At 48.8% G+C, this 21,599-nt stretch overlaps 1 protein-coding gene and 1 long non-coding RNA gene across 3 annotated transcripts in view; both read left to right on the forward strand.

Annotated features, from left to right (window-relative positions):
• PLXNA4 (plexin A4) overlaps positions 1-21,599 on the forward strand; it is a 689,852-nt gene that overhangs the window by 144,848 nt on the left and 523,405 nt on the right. The window lies entirely within an intron of this gene.
• On the forward strand, positions 5,291-11,549 carry LOC142828081 (uncharacterized). The gene is made up of 2 exons (XR_012903047.2): positions 5,291-6,162; positions 6,542-11,549. It is a non-coding gene; the product is annotated as an uncharacterized LOC142828081 (long non-coding RNA).

Consider the following 21,599-nt stretch of genomic DNA (forward strand, 5'->3'; position numbering starts at 1 on the left):
GCACACGGGGTGCCAGCCCTCTTCCTGGGGACTATCGAATAATTGTGTAACCGCTAAGTGTTTTGATGCGGTTACACAATTATTAAATTAATCGCTATCTAAGGGTATGTCTACACTACAAAGTTAATTCGAACTAACAAACGTTAGTTCGAATTAACTTTGATAGGCGCTACACAGGCAAACCGCTAGTTCGAACTTAATTCGAACTAGCGGAGCGCTTAATTCGAACTAGGTAAACCTCATTCTACGAGGACTAATGCCTAGTTCGAATTAAGGGCTGTGTAGCCACTTAATTCGAACTAGTGGGGGGCTAGCCCTCCCCAGCTTTCCCTGGTGGCCACTCTGGGCACCACCAGGGAAACTCTTCTGCCCCCCTCCCGGCCCCGGACCTCTTAAAGGGGCACGGGCTGGCTACGGTGCCCATGCCAGGTGCAAGCCTGCCAGCACCCAGCCACCAGACCCTGCACCTAGCACGGCTCAAGCCAGCCACCCGCTGCCACCCAGCCCTCCCCCTCTTCCCGGGACCAGGCTGGCGGCTCCCAGGCGCCCGCCTGGTCTAGTGCAGACATCGTGGACCTCATCCATGACCTCCGCACTAGGCACAGGAAAGTGGCTGTCTAGGGCAGGATAGCTGCCAGCCTGGCCATCCAGGAGCAGGTGTGCATGAAAATCAAGGTGGTCCAGTGACACACCCGACCCTAAGCCCTGAGCTTAGAACGGCCGTACTGGGTCAGACCAAAGATCCATCTAGCCCAGTAGCCTGTCTGCCGACAGCAGCCAACACCAGCTACCCCGGAGGGGATGGACCTAAGACAATGACCAAGCAATTTGTCTCGTGCCATCCATCTCCAGCCTTCCAAAACAGAGGCCAGGGACACCATTTCTATCCCCTGGCTAATAGCACTCCATGGACCCAGCCTCCATGAATTTATCTAACTTCTCTTTCAACTCTATTATAGTTCTAGCCTTCACAGCCTCCTGCAGCAAGGAGTTCCACAGGTTGACTATTTGCTTTGTGAAGAAGAACTTTCTGTTATTAGTTTGAAGCCTGCTACCCATTCCTTTCCTTTGGTGTCCTCTAGTCCTTCTGTTATGGGAACTAATGAAGAACTTTTCATTATGCACCCTCTCCACACCACTCATGCTTTTATAGACCTCTATCATATGCCCCGTCAGTCTCCTCTTTTCTAAGCTGAAAAGTCCCAGTCTCTTTATCCTCTCTTCATATGGGACCTGTTCCAAACCCCTGATCATTTTATTTGCCCTCCCCTCTCCCACGCTCTCTCTGTCCCTCTCCCACCTCCTTTTCCCAGTCTCCTCGAGTTTTGTTCAATAAAGAGAGTTTCTATTTTTGAACACACGTGTCCTTTATTTTGTACATCAGGAAGGGGGGCTAGGGAGGGGTAAGTGGAAGGAGGTGAGGGACGAATGGGGTACGAGCCCCCGATGGGGAGGACTGGGGTGGCTCTGCGGGCTCCTCTCCTGCAGCCCCCCGATTGACACCCCCCCCGGATGGCAGCCTGCGGCAAGTGCAGCTGGGCTGATGGCCGAGTGCTGTGATGTGCCGAGTGTGGGCACTCAGGGCACTCCAAGACAGGACTGCTTTGCTGTCCCCCATCGAGTTAGACAAGCGAGCGGGGAACCCCTGAGAACTGTCTGTCCGGGGTGGAGGTCGGGACCCTTTAAGCACAGCCTTCGGCTAGCCTGAGACAGCTGCTCCACGCTCTAAGTCCTAATCTGATGCCCTGCCGGCACTGCTTCCGGCCATCCTTAACCTCGGTTCAGGGTCCACTCAATGTGGACATGCTAGTTCGAATTAGCAAAACGCTAATTCGAACTAGTTTTTAGGTCTAGATGCACTAGTTCAAGTTAGCTTAGTTCGAATTAACTAATTCGAATTAAGTTAGTTCGAATTAGTGCTGTAGTGTAGACATACCCTAACATCCCTAATTCCTATTAATTTGTAGATCCACAGGATTTAAGGCCAGAAAGGATCATTACATTATCTAATCTGATCATTACATTATCTAATTACCTGCATAACCCAGGGCACAGCATTTCAGCCAGTTACCTCTGTACTGACCCATGTCCGTGCGTGATACCTACCTTACAAAGCAGACGTGCCTGTGATCCTGCAGTGTAAAGTGCCGTCGCAGTAGATGGTGCACAGGATGGTCTCTCTCTTCAGTCATACAAGCGACTCACCAGGTTTGTGCTGTGGGTGCAGCGGGTTGGTATAGTCAGTGCAAGAGACCACACTGTCATACCTCAGCCACGGGTTTTGGGAGGTGAAACTAACCAGATGCTCACCAGTCTTGATGGGTTGATAAGTCCATTCGTAGCAGGGTTTACTCACATCGCTTCCTAGCTGGATGGACAGATCAGAAGCCAAGTTGTTTCTGACTTTATTGCACCACAATAAACGAACTTTCACTGAGAGAGCACGAACAATCCCAGAACGCTTTGTAGTCCACCTCCCTCCCTCCCTTCCCTGCAGGGGTGGAACGTGGCAGCTGTTTAATAGCCATCAGGGACTCTACACAAGAATCAAATCTGTGGTGGGTCGGAGAATCATCTGATATCAGCATTCGTCTTTATACCGGTTCCCGTTGTGCTGTAACAGTGACCCACATGTCACTGTGTAATCAGCATCTGAATACCATCTCCTTACATTTCTGTACAGGAGGTTTCATCCCCACAGGTCTCAAAGCACTAGAGCAGAAAGAATTGTGTCACCTGTCCTTTGCTGTGCAGCCACTTCTGGGGAGGAATGTTGCACACATGTGGGTGGAGCGTTCTTCCCTTTCTCTTTACTCGTGTGCCATGTTCCTGAGTGCTGTTACACGGCTGCTATGCTCCATTCCTGCCGTGGCTCCTTGACACCAGTGGATGCTGTGATGACTCCTGAATTGGAGTCTTGTGTCCAGTTCTGGGCATCACATTTCAAGAAAGATGTGGAGAAATTGCAGAAGGTCCAGAGAAGAGCAACAAAAATGATGAAAGGTCTAGAGAACATGAGCTATGAGGGAAGACTGAAAGAACTGGGCTTGTTTAGTTTTGAAAAGAGAAGACTGAGAGGGGACATGATAGTTGTTTTCAAGTATCTAAAAGGATGTCACAGGGAGGAGGGGGGGAAATTGTTCCTCTTGGCCTCTGATGATAGGACAAAAAGCAATGGGCTTAAATTGCAGCAAGGGAGGTTTAGTTTGGACATTTCGGAAAAACTTCCTGTCAGGGTGGTTATAAATTGCCGAGGGGGCGTTGTGGAATCTCCATCCCTGGAGATATTTAAGAGCAGGTTAGACAGATACCTGTCAGGGATGGTATCTAGAGCAGGGGAGTCCAAACTTTTTTCAAAGAGGGCCAGATTTGATGAAGTGAACATGCGTGAGGGCCGACCATTTTGCCTGACATTCTTTGAACCATTAAAATTAAATGCAAATTAACTATTTTATGCAAAGTTTATTGCAAACGGCATACTTTTCATTTCGTCACATGGATGACAAATCTAAACAGGTGTTAAATCACTCTGCCTTTCATATCTGAAGGCCAGATGAAAAAAAAATCCAGGAAGCTGAAATATATGTCAGGAACATTGTAAAATACATTACATATTATTGGTAATAAAGGTTGTCTGTCAACTTTTAAGTTCAAAAAATATGAACAGGAACATAACACCAAGTATACATGTTGTGTCCAAATATATTTATAACTGATTTAGACCAACTGACATTAACTGAGATTTTACAATGTATTCATCTCAATACATATGGATTCGTTGGGGGCCATAAAAGATAGATATTGCCAAATTACCTGTGGGGCCGTATTAAACCGGAACACGGGCCGCAATTGGCCTGCAGGCCGGACTTTGGACATGCCTGGTCTAGATGGTGCTTGGTCCTGCCATGAGGGCAGGGGACTGGACTTGATGACTTCTTGAGGTCTCTTCCAGTTCTAATGTTGTATGATTCTATGATTCTGAACATTAACAATGTTCTAATGAAATGGGTGTGCGTGTGTGTGTGCGTGTGTGTGTGTGTGTATAATGCTGCCTCTAAAGGATGGAATAAAAACAGCACACCTATGTGCTATAGACCCTATAGCGCTCAAAGTATGGAGATTCTCCTGTAGCTTAAACGGCAGGGACCTTAGCTTCTGCCACAGGAGGATCTGAGTTTGATCTGTGCTGTCACTCTCGAATTCCAATTGGCAACTGTTTCAGGAGAGTGGCCACCGCCAAGTCCTAGGTAGGCACAGCTTTGTTGCATCGTGCAGGGCTACTATCAAACCCTGGACCGCTGCTTGCCCACTGGTAGCCTGCTGCTGGCACACAGAAGCTGTCAGTGTACAGGGACTATTGTGTAAACCTCACTTGGGATCTCCATAGCGGATTCGCTCCTTGGCCATCTTCTTTCTTGCCACCAAAGAAGGCAAACGTGCATAAATATGAGCCTGGAGTCAACTAGGTAATGCTGAATCTGAAACTTCTACCACCTATTGATGTGGGATGGCCAAAATGAAGGATTCCCCGGTCCTCTAGCCTTGTGAAGCACTGGTCTGCTGGGAAAATCCCTTTCATGCCAGCCAAGGAACTTGCGAAGGACCACAGCAAGGACCCCCTTCAGGTAGGTAAGTTGAGGCAAAGAAGAATGTAACGATGCCCTCCCCCTTCGCTGCTCTTCAGAACTCAGCCTGCGACATGCTTTTGGATTCAATGGGCTGTAATTATGTAATTCCTCCTCGTTATCTTTTCTAATTGTTCTCAGTGTTGTTTCCTAAACTGATTGGAAACAATAGCAGACTGGGATGAAGTGGGAGGCAGATGGGAGCATGGCAGGCTGCCAGCATGGTGCCAAGCGCGCTGCAGGGTGTGTGTGTGGGAGGAATCTGCTGCGGCAGAGAGATGGAGGCTGAAGCCTGCACAGAGGATGTGGCTGAGTCCCGCCGGGGAAGGAGAGGCCGGGAGGGGACGGCTCATTCAGTTCTGTGTATGTGACCGGTATTTACAGGGCTTCATCATTCAAGAATTCCCCCCTCCTCCACTTCCCATCCCCGAGGGGGATCACTGTTTTCCTCCTCTCTAGCACTCTGATGACGTGGGTTGAGCCCTCCTGGGGGGGTTCGCCCCTGCACCAGGAGAGATCACGGCCCTGTCCCCCTGGCATTGGGTTGTTTGTTTGCTCGCCAGGAAGAGGTTTGCTCATTAGCTTTGGGAGCGTGCTTGGGGAGAGGATGGGGGGGGCAAGAGCGGGCATTTAGCATTGGTGGGACACCTTGTGGGGGGGGGGATTCTTTGCATTTAACTGAGGGGGGGAGGAACACTGCTGCAAAGACGGCCGTTGTGACCTGTAAAAGCACAGAGCCATGTACTTTCCGGACAGCTGCTGCTATGGAGTTCAGTTTTTTTTTCCCTCATGTGTGCAAGAGTTTATTATGGTACAGTGCCAGCTTGGAGACAGTTTCAGGCATGTGCCTTTCTCTCCCTGCCCCCGGATCCCAGGTTAGTGGCTCAAGGAGGTGCCTGTGCCAAGTGGAAAGGAGAGAGTTGGAAAGACGACTCGCGCCACCAGTTAGAAAGTCTGGGGAGGGTCAGAAAAAGCCGGGTTTGCGTCAAGAAGTGTGTGTGTATGTGTTCATCCATTTCTCATTGTTTGTGGGATCAGATAATAGGGACTTTTTGCTATATCACGTGACTATGCCTTGCATGAAGAGGGAGGTTACCTTGTATTGTGATGTCATAAATCCTGTTTCATTGTGCTTAATTGTGATGTCACGCATCACACTCCCGGGAGAGTCGTCATTTCCGTCTCCGGTCTCAGTGACAGGAGGTGAAGACAGACCCGTGGAAATTAGGATGGATTCGCCAGCATCGGGACAGGCTTCCACCTCCCGTGAGGCAGCCGCAGCCAATCCCAGTGCAGTTAAATGGTTTGGCTTGGAGGGCTTTTAGGCCGATCTCTCTATTCCTGGGCTTGCCCGCTCTCAGCATGCTGAGAATCACTGGGCCCTGTTAGCATCTCGCTGAACCATCACGGAGAGGAAGAGCGTGATCCCTTAGCCGGGGGTCTGAGATGATCGCTGCTGCTGCAGAGGAGGCTGGCTGATGAGTTCTGTCCTTCTCTCTCCTCCCCCACACTTCTCATTCTGCTGCTCATGTGGCAGGTTAGCAACGACAAGAGTTTAGATTCGGAGGCGAGTGGAAATCACAGGCCATTCCCCTCTGGCTGAAGGTTCAGAGGCCAGGAAACGCGAATGTCCTGGAGAAGCCAATTAAAACAGAGCGGAGGAGGGAAGGGAGATGGAGAGGAGGAGGGGAGGTGGGTGAAGCAGATAAGGGAGAAGAGGGAAACAAGAAGGGATCGGCCATCGTGGGGTGCGGGAGGATGAGATGAGAGGAGGGATGAACTGTGACAGCTGACGGAGGGAGAGGAGGATGTTAGCTAACAGATGGTACAGGGGGGAGGTGGTGCGGAGTGGAGGGCTTGGATTCTCTTCCCATCCCTGATTGTATCCTGTTGCTCTCTCTTGTCATGTACGGTAGGTTCACAGAGCCACTGCTCCACAGGTGGGATTTTCAGCCGCTTGTGCCCTGGAGCTCTTGTGCAACGTACAGCGCGGGCCAGGCTGCCTTGGAAATGTGAGTGGCAGCAGCAGGGCTAGGGAGAATCCAAGAGTTAGAAGCTGCAGCCCTGTCTGCTTTGCGTCTGTCATCCAGGGGCTCTGAAGGGTAGGGCACTGCCGCCGGGTTCCCCGTCAAGGGGGCTGTCTCTCTGCAGGATCGAACGTGCAGTGTGCATGGAGCGGCTCGGATGGGAATTTGGACCCAGCAAACTTGCGGGGTAGCAAAATGCCACGGGATAGCATAGCAACACATTTCCACCCAAAGCGCCTCCCATCCCCTATTAGAAATAAGGCAGCCCAGGCCCTGAAGCACGACACGCCGAAGTGACAGGCTAGGGGAGAGGTTAATCACAGCTGTGAACTGCTTCCATGTCAGTCTGCAGTACTGGAAACGGAACGGGGTCTTGCTGGAGCAAGCTTCATTGGCAATGAACACGGATAACCTCTGGGCACAATTCTCCTCTTCCTCCCCTCCCCCACCGCCTATGTACTTACCTAGCAAAGGAAGCCACATCCAATGTGCACGAGAAAAAAAAAATCTGGTCCTATATGTGCTAATGTGGGAATGACAAAGGATTTTGACCCTCCTGCTCTAAGGCAAGGATAGCTCAGTGGTTTGAGCATTGGCCTGCTAAACCTAGGGTTGTGAGTTCAATCCTTGTGGAGGCTGTTTAGGGATTTGGAGCAAAAATTCCTCAGGGATGGTATTTGGTCCTGCTGAGAAGGTAGGGGATTGGACTCAATGACTTTTCGAGGTCCCTTTCAGTTCTAGGAGATAACAATCTCCATTATAAAAAAAGGCATTCACTGATCCTGAGATGGAGTCAGGAAGAAAACCTGCCCCCACACCATTACTTCTGCCTCTGGGCAGTACTGTACAGCAACGTTCCTGCTGAACTTTTCCATCCATGTGTAGAAGAATTTTTTTATGTGCACCGAGGCATGTGCGAACATGCACCACCAGTAGAAACAAAAAACCTATCTGTGGGCACTCTGCTAATCAGCTGGGAGGCATTGGAATCTCTCCTGAGCAGCTGCACATGCACACGGCTTCCAGGGAACACTGCCTTACAGCTTTGGGCACAAATGTTTGTTTTTTCCTATGTGGGTCACAGTCTCCAGAGACAGAGATGGGCCATTTTTTTTCTTCTGGTTTGGCAAGTCCTCTGTTTCTGAGAAATGAGCCAGTCCATGGAATCTGACATCTATCATTTTGTTTTGTGTGAAGCAGGCATCTTGAGGTTGGTGTGTTTATTAATGCTTATCTGGGGCTGTGGGCCTATAACGTCCTATCATGGAGTCATGGCAGACCTTGTCCTATAGAGCTACATCATGGAAGGCCCAAAGGCACACATAACACAGGAATGTAGGCACTGGCATAGTGGTTCAGGCCCATAGTCCAACTGTGCCAGTCACTAGGTGCTGTAGAGGAAGGTTCAAGATAAGAAACCCTGCTTTAGGCAGATGTGAATTAATTTGCCCCCCTCCACATTAGATTTCTCACCAATCCATAACAGAGATTCATTTAAAAGCTGAAGCATGAGGTTTAATTTCTCTCCCCAAAAGTATTAATATTAACTATTCTGACTCTGCATATTCTTATCCACAAGAAATGTCCAGACCCTTTTTGGATTTTACCAAGTTCTTGGCCTCAATGATTTCCGGTAGCAGCAAGTTCCATGGCCTAATTAAACATGTGCAAAAAAGGTTTCTTTTTATCAGTTTGATATTTCCCAACTTTTAATTCCCTTTACAGTCTTCTTGTGTCGATATCAAACAGAGAGAAAAGAAGCTCCCAATCTACTTTCTTGATACTATTTATTTGTTCCATTCTTTTATTATGTTGCTCTCGTTCGCTTCCTTTCTACAGTAAACAATCCCCATCTTTTCAATATCTCTTAATGGGTGAGTTTCTCTGGCTCTGGGTCATTCGTATCACCCCTTTCTAAACTCCCTTTAATTCTGCATTATCCTTTTTGAGAAGATGCTGTGAGTTCTGCACGCAGAACTGCTGCGTAGATTTGCCTTGGATGCTGTCAGAAGACCCTGTCGCATAACAATACATCATGGATGTTCCACTGGCCCATGTTCTGCTGTGTCATCGGTGGTCTATCAGAACGTCCCATCTCATAGGGATATTGTGTGAAAAAATCTAATGCTGTGCCATGGGCATTAAATGGGAATACACCGTTATGCAGGGTTACACCAAGGGCATTTCATCCCTGTCTGACATTAGGAAGTAGCTATCAATTTCAGCATCAAAACATTAGCAAACTTTGGAAAAGAGGGGGTGAGTGGGTGGGTGGAGATGGCCTAAGAGGATGGATTTTTATTTACAGAATCCTTGTCTACTCTAACCTGCACTAACTGTCGATCTACATCAGCTGTGCAAATAGCATAGTTGAAGTTGACATATTGTGGTGTCTTGTGTGTGCTAAGGTCAGTGGGGGTTGGTCTCACATCGAGGTTGGCTACCCTTCTTCTTGGTGGAGCACCAGCATGAACGGGAGCACCCTCGGAGATTGATTTATCGTGTCTACAGTAGACGTCATAAATTGATGGCCTGTGGATCAGTCGCTGCAGAGTCGATCCACTGCATAGACAAGGCCTTAATGCTTACAAACATTAGCTTCCAGCACAGCTTTCACACACTGAAGAAAAATCCTTCCATTCCCATTTTCCTGCAATTACCCCTCCCTTTTTGGCGATATTTTTGCCTTACTTTTATTACACGTTTGCATTACACTCACCCCTTCCCTCAAAACACGTCAAGAACGAGCTGCCGGGAAACACAATCAGTGCAGCTCTTGTTATTTCAGAGCGTTTCACACAGTTGTTTTTCTTCTGCTATTAGTTTTTTTTCCCTTCTCCTCCCTTTCTTTCCCAGGCTAGTACAAATACAGGGCAACTGACAGAAAATTGGCAGACGTTTCTGATCTGGAGGTGCGGTGAGTTTTCTTCTAAGTAGCTTAATGGGTCTATATTTATTTTTTAATGTTTTTTTTTTAGCCTGCAGGTTAATAGAGTATTTAAAAAAAAAAAAAAAAACCCTAAGACTCTACATCTCTAGCCAGCCTCCTCTGAGACTCACCTTGCCAGGCTGCTTCATAAAATCCCAGCTCCAACTAACCACAGGCTTTGCAGGAAGTCTTCTAGGTCATGCAGATTTTATTTGTGCTGTCTACTCAGTTTGAAAATGTGCTGAAAGGGTTGTAGACTGGGAATGGAGGAGGCTGAATTACACTCCAGGTCCAGGTTTTTAATGGACAGATTAAAACAGAAACAGGCTTCTTTGAGTCAGTCCTGTTGTGCCTCCCCCCCCTTTTTTTTGTTCTGTTCCTTAATTTCTTTTACTGTTAGCAGTGGAAAGATGCAGTAGGGCCTTTGAAATCTTAACACTTTGCATTCTGTAGCTACACAGAGGCAGCCTCATTTATGTCTGCAGATGGCATAGCAACGAAAGCTGGTTTTATTTTCTAACCTGCACTTGTGAGCACCCTATGATGATTTAAAACAAATAGATGGGCCGCCAGGGGCCATGCGAGCTTCTATTAGGAGTTGAAGGTTGGCCCATTTGTCATAGAACTTGGGAGCAGCTAGAAGATATGCTCTCAACTCTGGGCTCACCTGGACAGCTTGAGAGACTCAGCCCCTAAGGGACTGTGAGCTAGATCAGTGGTCCCCAACCTTTTGGGGCTGCCGGGCGCCCAGGGGCGGGGCCACTCACGTGCCGGGCACACAGGGGCAGGGCCGCATACGCACCTGGGGGTGGAGCCACACACACGCCCAAGGGCGGGGCCACCCATATGCCACATGCCCAGTGCCGGCACCACCCATGTGCTGCACTCCCAGGGTCAATGCCACTCCTGTGCCGCACGCCCAGGGCTGGGGACGCCCATGCTCCACACACCTGGGACCAGCACAGCCCTTGCGCTGTGCACCCGGGGGCGGGGCCGCCCATACGCTGCACGCCCAGCGGCCGGCACCGCCCATGCGCCACGCGCCTGGGGGCAGGGGCGGCCCTGATCACTCGGCGGGTGCACAGAAATGGCCCAGCGGGCGCTATGGCACCCACGGGCACCACGTTGGGGACCACTGAGCTAGATCCATCTCTGTCTATATATGCTAGCTCTTCGAGGGGAAAGGGTGAACATAAGAACATAAGAACATAAGAATGGCCATACTGGGCCAGACCAAAGGTCCATCTAGCCCAGTATCCTGTCTGCCAACAGTGGCCAATGCCAGGTGCCCAGAGGGAGGGAACACAACAGGTAATCCTCACATGATCCCTCTTCCGTCACCCATTTCTAGGCTCGCCCAAATGCCCTGTGTAGAATTCCCTCTGCTTCAGAAGCAGCTTTTAATAGAATCATAGAACACTAGAACTGGAAGGGACCTCGAGAGATCAGTCCCCTGCCCTCATGGCAGGACCAGGCACCATCTAGGTCATCCCTGATAGATGTCCCAAGCAGTCTGAGAACAGCTGCTGCTTTAGGCCTGCTGGTCATTGCCCCTCATGCTACCACAGGGGGTCCCTCTAGCAAGGAGGGAAGTAAATAGAACCCTTTTCTGGTTTTCCTATTGGGCGGCGACATCTGGCTTATTTTTGGTTTTAGATTCTTCACAGGTACAGAGGGAACTATTCCTGTTCAGTTGCTTAGGAGATAAAGCCATTCCTGGCCTGCAGCCACACCACCTTGCATTGCGATCTTCTCCGATTACATAAGCTAGCCGCGGAGATGAGCGGCTCGGAAGGGAAATCCCAAGGAACTCACAGGTGTTGGAAGGAGAGAGGTGCCGATGAGTCAGCACAGCAGCAGTGAGGTGGTGAGAGGCCTGGGAACGGGAGGCCATCTTTTCAATGAGCTGTAAAACCGAGACCATGCCTACTTCTGGCAATTAAAGACTCCGCAATCATTTTCTCCCCAGATTCCAGTATGGGACATTGCTTCATGTTATCTTATCTGAATCCTGCTGGTCTTTGTAACTGGGAATCTGGACTGTGCTTTCAACAGCACTAGGGTTGCCAGATGTCCGGTATTGGCGTGGTCCGTCCAGTATTTGTGGCCTCTTTCTGATTAAAAAACCCAGAAACTACCGAAAATGTAAAATGTCTGGTATTTTCTGTTTCTCGGAAGGAAGGCCTCATGGGACATTCTTTCCCTGCCGCATCTGATGGGGAGAGTGGGGAGCATGGGGATTTAAAGGTGCAGTGACCCTTTTTGTTTTGCGCGTGTTTTTTCTTTTTGCTCAAAATTTCAGGCCCCCCCCCCCTTTTATTTATTTATTTGCTCAACAAGTTTGGTCCCCCGTTTTTTTTTGCTCAACCAATTTTTTTCCCGTCATGTTCGGTACTTTTTGTGAAAGTCTCTGGCAACCCTAATTACAGATCAGATACTGGACTGAGATTGCTCTTTTTTTTTTAGAAGCTTTTTTTTGCTGGTGTGAATCAATTATATTTGGGGACTGGGCAACTATGCTGATTTGCAGCAGTGAATGAGTTTGTGTCCTTGGGAAAGATTCGGAGACATCTGCCCAAAAGGGTGTGCTGTGCCTCTCTCTTGTGCCCAGGTGATGTCAAGGTTGCATCAAAGAACTACCCTGCAACTTTACAGACAATTCCTTTTCCAGTAACACTGACACATGACTTGAGCTTCCTCTCCTGACTGTGTAGGAGGTGTTCAGAATGCTCAGATCATATGATAAAACACCATAGCCCTTAGCCAGAGGTGGCTTTGGAGCACCAAGCTTCAGGCTTGCGACTTCTGGTCCTTCCATGACTGTTCCCGTGTATAAATCTTGCAGATGAGACTTTAAAAACTGGAGTCCTGTCTGGGATGATGCAATGGAGGCCCAATTAGATGATCTTCTGGTCTTAAAGTCTATGAATTTAAGAGCTGAGGTTTAACCTGGTCATCATCTTCCCTCTCACCTTTGTTGTAGAGAAGGCTGAGTACAAGCTGGTTGCTTACGTCAACACCAGAAGTGGCAGCATTCCGGTACAGCTGTACTGTGTGGATGAAGGGCAAACATGTCATAAAATGAGAGTCTAAAAGTTGGGCTCCTAAGTTCATATTTAGGCACCTCAATAAGGGTATGTCTACACTACCACCCTAGTTCGAACTAGGGTGGTTAATGTAGGCAACCAAAGTTGCAAATGAAGCCCTGGATTTGAATTTCCCGGGCTTCATTTGCATCTTGCCGGGTGCCACCATTTTTAAATCCCCGCTAGTTCGGACTCCGTGCCGGCGGCTACACACGGCACAGACTAGGTAGTTCAGATTAGGCTTCCTATTCTGAACTACCGTTACTCCTCGTGGAACGAGGTGTACCGGTAGTTCGGAATAGGAAGCCTAATCCGAACTACTTAATCCGTGCCGCGTGTAGCCGCGGGCACGGAGTCCGAACTAGCGGGGATTTAAAAATGGCGGCGCCCGGCAAGATGCAACTGAAGCCCGGGAAATTCAAAATCCCGGGCTTCATTTGCAACTTTGGTTGTCTACATTAACCACCCTAGTTCGAACTAAGGTGGTAGTGTAGACATACCCTCAGTGGCCTGATTTTCAGAGGTACTGAACACTCAGGCACTGCCACTAACTTCACATCAAGTTATGGGTGCTCAGCTCTTCTGAAAATCCACCTGCAGAGCTCTCGACTTGGGCAGCCAGAAATCAAGGCACTGAATGCGAGTGGCCATTTTTGAAAAAGCCGTACCCTGCCTACCTAAGTATTCCAGCCTGTGAAACAGTGACTGTGGCACTCAACTGTCAGCTGACCAGTGCTGTTCCAAAGGTTGAGTTAACGTGTCTGCAATGCCTTTTTGTAAGCAAAGGGCTAAGGGAGTAGAGCCTCCCCCGGGTTAATCCACGGTTCAGCCACTGTGTGAATCGTACGAGGAGTGACTCATTCACTTGAAAAAGGAGGCTCAGAACTTCCTTCCAAACTGCCCAGGGCCAGAGCTGCCATACAACCTAACTGTTGTTGGCCTTGTGTGACTTTAACTAGTCTGCCTTATGCAATTCATGATGGCGGCCTACTGTGGCAAGTCAGCTGCTACCCAGGAGAGTGTTGAAGAGCAGCCTCTGGGTTTCCAAACACTGGCACCGCATGACAGTTCTCTTAGGACTAGGTAGAAGCCCTGTATATATAAGAATATATGAATGGCCACTAGGGATGCCAATGGTTAACCAGTGATAGAAATGTAGCCGTGTTAGTCTGGGGTAGTTGAAGCAAAATGCAGGACAATGAAGCACTTTAAAGACTAACAAGATGGCTTATTAGATGATGAGCTTTCGTGGCCAGACCCACTTCCTCAGATCAATTAGTGGAAGAAAGTAGTCACAACGGTATATACCAAAGGATACAATTTAAAAAAAATGAACAAATATGAAAAGGACAAATCACATTGCAGAACAGAAGGGGGATGCGGGGGGGTGGGAAGGGAGAGGAAGGAAGGTAAGTGTCTGTGAATTGCTGATATTAAAGGTAGGGAGAGTGGGATGTTTGTGAGTTAATGGTATTACAGGTGATAATTGGGGAAACTGTCTTGGTAATGGGTGAGAAAGTTCAAAGACTTGTTAAGTCCTTGCTGGTAAGTGTCGAATTTTAACATGAATGACAGTTCAGAGGATTCCCTTTCAAGTGCAGATGTAAACCAGTAAGCATCACCTTTACCAGGCGACGCTTTCTGCTAGCCATTGGTGGCAGGGCGCACTCCATCCTGGTAGGGCCTGCCACAAGCAATGTGGTGTGGGTGCTCTAGTCCATCTGGAGCAGCCCCCGTCCACCCCCATTTAAGCAGTGAACTGGTTAAGTGTAACATTTAACCCAGTTGGCTGATTAAATGGGATTTTTTAGATCCCTAATTGCCACACAGAAGCAATGATGCATCTATAATATATGGAGATATATACCATCTCGTAGAGCTGGAAGGGACCTTGAGAGGTCATCAAGTCCAGTTGCCTGCCCTCACAGCAGGACCAACTACCATCCCTGGCAGATTTGTCCCAAATCCCTAAATGGCCCCCTCAAGGATTGAATTCATAAGCCTGCATTTAGCAGGCCAATGCTCAAACCACTGAGCTATTGCTCCCTCCTTCCATCAGCTGATGCCAAGATACTGCTCTGCTGGTACTGTTCAAAGAGACATCTGGGTTACCGTTGGGGATTCTAAATCCCATGCACCAGTTCAGACTAAATACACTAATGAACTGGTATTCTATCTCCACCCATGGCCAATGCTGCAAGAGAAGGCATAAACCTCCCATAATGCCCTGCATTAGGACCACATCTCTTGATCATCTTGAGCCCCCAGGCAGGGAGACTAATGTAAATGTGTCATTTTGGATCATTAGCGGTGTTCCCTGTAAGCTTGTGCAGCCGCTCACGATAGATTCCAGTGCCTCTCAGGTGATTTGCAGAGTGTCCACAGCTAGGTTTTTTGTTTCTGCCAGTGGTGCACATTTGCACATGCCTCAGTGCAAATAAACTTTATTCCACCCATGGATGGAAAAGATTAGAGGGAATGCTGAGCATCAGTCTCAAGCATAGCCGGCTGAAAAGAGCACTCGCCTGCAGTTGCTCATGACATCGTGGGAGAGCGGAGACAATTGAATTAAGTTCCCACCTCCGAGCTAATTTCTAGGGTTCATTTTGCGACTGGCAACATGTCAACCTTTAATATTTTTCACCAGGGCTTGGGTAACAAGGAGGGAGAGATTTTCGTTTTCGTATTCAGACAATGGGATAATTAGCAGACTTTAAATTACTGCTTGAGAAAGCTACCTAATTAGCTATTATAAAAAAAAATCAGCTTCCAAATCAAAACCACAAAATATCCAGCCAGACGTTTCTGACCGGATGTGTCTCAGAGACATTTTTCAAGGTAATTGTGGGCGTCTGGCACTCACTGTATTTGGAAGCCAAGAACTACATGGAAAATAATATTCCTCGGAGGTACCCAGAGAACAGCCTTAGAGTCCTGTGTCTACCTGGAAAAACCTGCGACTTTTTCTCTGGTGCTTGTAACACAATGAGGTTACTGCCTTAAAGCCTGGAGTTACTGATGCGGCAGACATCATTTTTCAGGAGGGAGTCGTGACAGGGTTTTACAGCACCTTGTTATCCAGGATTCCACCTGGTATCTTCCCCTCGGAGGCCCGTCTGTAGGTATCAAAACATGTTGTTTTGTAGGCATTCAAAACGGGAAGAGTCATGATCAGAGGTCTGGAAGCCCAATAATCTGGATAGTCTTCTTGGTGCTTCCCTTTGTGACGGTGGGCAAGTCACGTAATACAAAGATGCCTCCGTTTCCCCTGGGGTCAAACGGGGACAGCGATTCCTCCCTAGCTCAATGAGACATTGAGGTTTACTTCACCATCCATAGTTTGAGAGTCACAGATAGGAAGGATAGTGCTAAAGTGGTAGAGGGCAAGATCTTAACTTTCGTTTTGCAGCGTATGATTCCCTCCAGTCGCTTTATCATCTCCTCAAGAGCTTCTCTGCCTAAATTATACAGTGGTGGATACTCCAGAAAGAGACTAGCAGGGCATTCCAGCCCAGTGGCTGCATGCTTTCCCTGGCTGCATTCATCCCTTCGAGGAGCTCCCCCGGTAAAGCTTGCGAGATAGGCAGCGATTCATTCATACCTTTATATTGTTTCTCCCAAGGATGCTAATGAGGTTAAAACCATGTGTCTTTTGGTTCCACCTTGGCTGGTGCTGGGGTGAGCCTCCTCTCTGATACTGGTCTGTTATTTGAATTGTAATACTACAATTACAGCCAAAGAGCAGGTGAATAAACAAAATACGTTCTGCACTGTGTTAGGATGCATCTACACAGCAGGGCTTCATTCGAAATAAACTACACAAATTGAGCTGAGTCAAATTGAGCTGAGTCTACACAGCACTTACTTCGAACTAGAGCACTCTTCCTCCAACTTCCCTTACTCCTCGTACAATGAGGGTTACAGGATTGTGGTGGGCCCCTCCCGCCTGAGTCCCCAACACTGCTACGATACAGTTTATAGCTGGCTCTTTAAACAAGGCCTAGGCCCTCTGGCCTGAGTCCACAGCGCAGTCACAATGCAGTTTGTAGCGGGCCCTTTAAACAAGGCCAAGGCCCTCCGGCCTGAGTCCACAATGTAGTTCAGGGGTTATAGCGGGGCACACCCCTGGGTAGGGGGACCCGGGCCCACCCTACTCCACCGGGTCCCAGCCCAGGGCCCTGCGAGCGACCGGGTAACGGGTCACTTCCTCGGCGGGGCCATCCAGCCGAAACGCACCGATGTTCTCTGGGCGGGCGAGGCGGCTCCCGTTCCTGCCCTGGGCCACTTCCTACCCAGTCCCCGGGGGTGCCTTCCCCTGTACTTGCCCAGCTGGCTGCGAGATCCGTGCCGGCATCCCCTTGGTCGGTAATCCCGGGGTTGCCCCAACTCGCCTCCGCGTCCCTTTCCGCCTCTCCTGGCATCCCCGGCAACAGCTGAGTGGGAGCTCCCTGCCCCGGTCCTTCTCCTCCAGCTGTCTCCCCAGACTGAGTCTTTCCCCAGGCTTTTATAGCCCTGCTGCAGCCCGGGCATGCTCGGTAGGGCTGTGGGGGAGGGGCCTCTGCAGCCAGGTAACCCTGGCTGGGCCCTGTAGGTTCAGTGCGGGGCTGCCTCGCCCCGTCACAAGGATTCAGAGTCACAAGTCCTCCAGCTTGACAATATTTTGGCATTATTTCAAAATAACTGCTTGCTGTGTAGACACGGACTACGTTATTTCAAAATAACACTAGTTATTTCGAAGGGACGTTGCTGTGTAGACATAGCCGTAGACACTTTCCTTGTTATTTGGTTGTGCTGGGAAGAAAAGGACAGAGAGAGAGAGAGAGCACCAAATGAGTCCAGATGTCTTTTCCCTGTCATGTTCCTTTTCCTCAGCATGTTCTGTTGGCCAATGCTCTTGCCTAGGCCATACATGTGTCTTGCTCCCTGTGCTTAGTGGCACTGCAAGTTCTGCTAATTAAAACTCCCCGATCAAGCCAGTGGAGGTAGACAGCTTCTTACAAAACAGAGAGCACCCAGTCCTCTCGCTTCCAGTCTTGCGGCTCTTTGCTTTGGCTCTCGACGTGGTTCATTAGTGCTTGTTGCTTTCTCGGGATGCTACAGTCAGCTGCTGCCAGCTTCGCTTCCACATCGCTGCCTCCATCTTCTCTTCCGGCTTGGTCCTGCCTCTCAGGGTGGCTGACGCTGTGTTGTGTGTGTCTCCCCGAGTGCCCAGTGCAGATGTGTCCATCTTAGCACTCATTAGAGTGCTGTCCAGCTTCAAAGCACTGTCCGTCCCTCCAGTAGTCTGCAGGGCATCTTTGCAAGGGGAAACCCAGCACAGTTGTCCCATCACTGTTAGATTTAAACCTTTCTCTGTGTTTTCAAGTAGGTCTCTTGTTTGCCTCTCTGCTTTAGGGCCTGGCCCAACATTGATGGGAGTTCTTTCATTGACTTTAATCAGCTTTGCATCAGGTTTTCAAGGGGGTACCTGGAAAGATTTGTGTAAGATGGCAGAGAGGGGCAGACACATGTCTTGAAACCAGGAGCCATAAGCCCTACTCAAGATTGATGGATTTGTGTAAAGACTCTCTCTGGCTATCTTTACACTATGGAGTTTTTCCGGGATACCAGAGGTATCCTGGAAAAACTCCACCGCATCGAGAATGCGTCTGCTCTTCCAAAAAATTTTTCGGAAGGGCAAATGCACTCTTTCGGACACCCGATATTCCTCATTTTATGAGGAATAAGGGCTCTTCTGAAATAAAAGGTTTTCCCAACATTTGGCCCTGTGTAGACAGACCAAATGTCAGAAAAACCTCTTGTGAAAGAACAATCGAAAAAAGGTACGCAAATTGCGTATCTTTTTCTGATAAAACCCTGCAGTGTAGACATAGCCTCTGTGACCCATGGCAAGTAAGGTTTTTAACCTCCGTTTCGAAAAAAAAAAGCAGTGGCCATGTTTATGCTAATGAGGCATGGGATATTTAAATCCCGGCTTCATTAGCACTTTTGATGTGCTTGATTTGAATCCCTCTATCGACAGAGGGATGCAGTCTAGACATGGCCTCAGTGTGCCCACATAGTGCTGTATTTCGGGTGAGGAGGAAAGGCAAGGTTCTGTCCATAAACATTCCACAGGCGCAGGTCTAAGCCAATGGCTCTCAGTGTGGTCTGTGGATCACTAGTGGTCCACAACCATATTATCGGTGGGCTGTGAGCTCCAGGCTCCCACCCTATGCAGTGGGGAGCCTGTGCTGGTGCTCCAGCCCCACAGCCCCCTCTCTGCAAGGTTAGGCGGCCAGCACTGGCTTTCCATGGTGGTGGAGAGCCTTGCAGGCCAGACCCATCTCACAGCAGGAGGGAGCCTTTCCGCATGCTGCCACTTCCTTTTCTCTCCACCTGGCTGGGGGAATAGCCGTGCAGGAAACCACTGGCAGTTTTCCCCGCTGCTCCCATTGGCTCTGGAATTGTAACCGGCACTGGGCAGATTTGAATCTGGGCTTTGCTAGAGCTTAGTGTAGGAGCCTCTGTTGCTTGAGTTACAAAGCCAGCCGGCTCTCAGCTTAGGCTGTGGAGCTCCCTTGTTCCTATCTCTCGCGGTAAGTGGTCTAAGTGCCACTGCATGGGACAGTGAACCACACTGGGTTACAGAATCACCTGCTGACTTGCTGTCTGAGCAAGCCCAAGCGGAGTTAGCCCTGGGCATCTAGCTCTGTCCAATCCCGTGCTAATTGTTTGTCATGCAGCTGCTGCGCTCTGCCCCAGAAGTGACTACATTTCAGCAGTGAGCTAAGTAATCTTTGGCTGTGTCTAGACTGGCAAGTTTTTCCGCAAAATCAAATGATTTTGCGGAAAAACTTGCCAGCTGTCTGCACTGGCTGCTTGAATTTCCGGAAAAGCACTGACGATCTCCTGTAAAATCATCAGTGCTTTTCCGGAAGTACTATGCTGCTCCCGTTCGGGAAAAAGTCTTTTTCCGAAAGACTTTTGCGTGAAAGGGCCAGTGTAGACAGCATAGTATTGTTTTACGCAAAAAAGCCCCGATTGCGAAAATGGCGATTGGGGCTTTTTTGCGGAAAACCGCGTCTAGATTGGCCACGGATGCTTTTCCTCAAAAAGTGCTTTTGCGGAAAAGCATCCTGCCAATCTAGACGTTCTTTTCCGAAAATGTTTTTTATGGAAAACTTTTCCGTTAAAAGCATTTTCGGAAATTCATGCCAGTGTAGACGTAGCCTTTGTGTCTAGTCTGTAAAAAAAAAAAAAAAAAGTATAAATATATGACAATGCTGATATCATTTCTTATTCATCTTAAAGGGTACAGCTACACTGTTTTTTTTTTTTTTTTGAAGAGGTATGCAAATAGCGCTCACATTTGTGTACCTTCTTCCATTTTTTTTCCCGGAAGAGGCTTTTCCACCATTTGGCTCCGTCTACACGGGGCCAAATGTCGGAAAAAACCTCCTCTTTTGAAAGCCCCTGTAAACCTCGTTTTACGAGGAAGAAGGGGGCTTTCAAAAGAGGAAGTATTTCCATCATTTCGCTCCATAGAGACAGGGCCAAATGGCAGAAAAGCCTCTTGCGGGGAAAAAAAACCCCGGAAGATATGCAAAGGCGAGCGCTATTTGCATGCCTCTTCTCAAAAAAATCTCACAGTGTACCTGTACCCCAAGCAGGGCCTACATTAAGGATTTAATCTGATTTTACTCTTCCAGAGGACTTTTTTAACCCTTGTCATTCCCATTCAGACTAATGGGAGTTGTGTGCATTAATTCCCCCCATTCCCCAAGTCAAACCTCTCTGACAGAGTGTGAATTCTGCATTGCAGCCAGTCTTTCAGAGCCGCACGTGGGAAGACTTCATGCAGGGTATTTTTGACCAATAGCCACTGCACAGTGCAACTGACTTCTGTAAAACTCCAACAGGGCTGCTGGATGAAAACCGCCCTGTGGCTGTTTCCAGGAGAAATCCTGACATGTTGGTTTACTCAGAGAGTCACTATAAATCCCTACAGATGTTCCAGAGGGTGGATTCCGAAGGCAGAGAATTTCTCACTCTAATGGTACATACTGCACCACCGGAGTATCTGAACTGGAGTTTGATACTAATAAGTGATATGCCAAGAAGGGGCAGGAGCAGAGATAGACAGGCAGAATCAGAATTGCTGGCATTATCATTGTCTTTTAACGTGCTCTTTCCTCCTTTGTTGGTTTCCTGATGAATAATCACAACAAAAGGCAGCTTTGCTGATGGCCAGAGGTGTTTCTGTGTGCTGGAGGCTAGGAATAGGAGGTGTTCAGGGGCACATGATCATGATCTTTAAAACCTATAGGGAAACAACATGGCCTAGTGGTTAGATCCCAATCCTGAAATGTAAGGAGAGCTGGTTTCTCCCCCTTACTTGCTCTGCGACTTTTTCCACTTTCCGCTGTGATGTCTGCAAAACCCTTGACAAAGGATAGGCAGCTGAGGTGCTGTGACCTCTGCTTATTCCGCCAATTCCAGGGATCTCGCTCTTGCATTGTGCCCCTCCTGCTGCCTCATACGCGGACCGTCAGTCCTCTTTGCTGCACTGTGCACAGCATACAAGGCTTCTGGATCTGATCCCGGAATGGAGCCTCGCGCACCACTGCAATGGACGTTGGGGATGAGCATTTCTTCCTGGCTTCCTTCCTCTTCTCAAAAGACGAGGCCCACAGCCGAAAGGGAGAAATGCCATAGACTCCAAGGAGTCCACCAGGGACTTTGCTATTGCCAGACTCGGTTAGACAGAGTATCCTCAGAGACCACAATGATCGATATCAGTCAGGGCTGCTGACGGGGAGTCAAAGGAGGCAGATGCCTCAGAGCCTGATGATTTAAAAGGGCATGGGGCTCCCTTGGGTCTTCTGAATCACCAGTGAAGCCCCTGGTGGCACTGAAAGACTGCCATGGGGAGGCTAGCCCCCAATCTCAC

The sequence above is a fragment of the Pelodiscus sinensis genome, chromosome 1, assembly GCF_052426305.1.
Source record: "Pelodiscus sinensis isolate ZL-2025 chromosome 1, ASM5242630v1, whole genome shotgun sequence".
In the NCBI taxonomy this organism is placed as follows: domain Eukaryota; kingdom Metazoa; phylum Chordata; order Testudines; family Trionychidae; genus Pelodiscus; species Pelodiscus sinensis.